Genomic DNA, 1488 nt, shown 5'->3' with positions numbered 1-1488 from the left:
AAATATCGAATTGCCATGGAATGTTTTCTCGAATGTTATTAAGCATGTTGATAATAAATTGAGTTTGATTAAAGTAATTATCCTATTTTATTTATGTTATAATTGTTGCAAATTGTGTTTAATTTTAATAAAATCTATTTCATTCATATATTTTGCATACTTAAGATAATTTGCATTAGGGATCATTGTATTTAGTTTAATATATTTTAATCACCACTTCTCAACTATATTGTGTTTTTATTTACCAAATTGTTAATATAATTTTACAAATTAAGTGACTTAGCACAAATATAATCCCTGTGGAGACGATAACTCGATACTTACTAATTACTTGATAACGACTATGTACACTTGCACAAACCTACGCGTTATAAGTTTTTGGCGCCGTTGCCGAGGATTGTCAACTGTTGCCAAAGTCATTTTTTTCGTGAAATTTTTGATTTTCAATTTGATTTATTTCTAACATTACTAACTTATTCTTTTTAATTTTTGTGATTTTCTTTTCAGGTGTGTATGAGCATAGATCGAATCATCGATTTACTCCCTGTAGACCCTGAAATTGAGCAAACTTTCAGACAAAGAATACGTGAATGAATAGCTCAAAGACAAGTCGAGATGGACCTTGGGAATTAGAATCAATACCAAGGTAATGAAGCCGATCATGTACAAAATCCTATCCTTATTGCCGATGATAGGGATCGATGCATCCGATAATATGTTTGCCACTTTTCAATGAGTTAAACCCAGGAATTAGAAGGCCAGATATTGAGGCAACCCAGTTTGAATTGAAATTAGTGATGTTTCAAATGCTACAAACGGTGGGCCAATTTAGTGGTATGCCCACGGAAGATCCACATCTCCACCTTCAATTGTTTATAGAGGTGAGTGATTCATTCAAGATAGGTGATGTGACTGAAGACGCACTGAGGTTGAAGTTGTTTCCGTACTCGTTGCGAGATTGAGCACGAGCATGACTCAATTCATTGCCACCAAGTTCCATGTCTACATGGCAAGAGTTAGCAGAGAGATTTTTGGTTAACTATTTCCTACCTAGCAAAAACGCTAAGTTGAGGAACGAGATCACAACTTTCCAACAATTGGATGACGAGTCATTGTATGAGGCTTGAGAGAGATTCAAGGAGTTACCTCGTAAGTGTCCTCATCATGGTATTCCACTCTGTATCCAGTTGAAGACATTCTATAATGGTCTCAACGCACATACAAGATTTATGGTAGATGCTTTCGCGAATGATGCAATTTTTTCTAAGTCTTACAATGAGGCTTATGAGATCATCAAGAGGATCGCGAGTAATAACTATCAATGGCCAACAAATCGAACAGCTTCAGGAAGATGTGTAGCTGGAGTTCATGAAGTTGATGCCCTCACTTCGTTATTAACTCAGGTATCGTCTATTTCCTCTATGTTTAAAAAGTTAACCACGAATAGTACTAATAATTCTATAGCTCAGCCACCAAGTCCATTTGAAG

The 1488-nt window shown here is 35.4% G+C and overlaps 1 non-coding gene across 1 annotated transcript; it reads right to left on the bottom strand.

Annotated features, from left to right (window-relative positions):
- Window positions 1–1064: 1064 nt before the first annotated feature.
- On the bottom strand, window positions 1065–1171 carry LOC121223859 (small nucleolar RNA R71). Its single transcript, XR_005921325.1, has one exon. It is a non-coding gene; the product is annotated as a small nucleolar RNA R71 (small nucleolar RNA).
- Between the last annotated feature and the right edge of the window lie 317 nt (window positions 1172–1488).

The sequence above is a fragment of the Gossypium hirsutum genome, chromosome D11, assembly GCF_007990345.1.
Source record: "Gossypium hirsutum isolate 1008001.06 chromosome D11, Gossypium_hirsutum_v2.1, whole genome shotgun sequence".
In the NCBI taxonomy this organism is placed as follows: domain Eukaryota; kingdom Viridiplantae; phylum Streptophyta; class Magnoliopsida; order Malvales; family Malvaceae; genus Gossypium; species Gossypium hirsutum.
The sequence above is the reverse complement of the archived record's forward strand: the minus strand, read 5'-3'. Positions and strand labels throughout refer to the sequence as shown.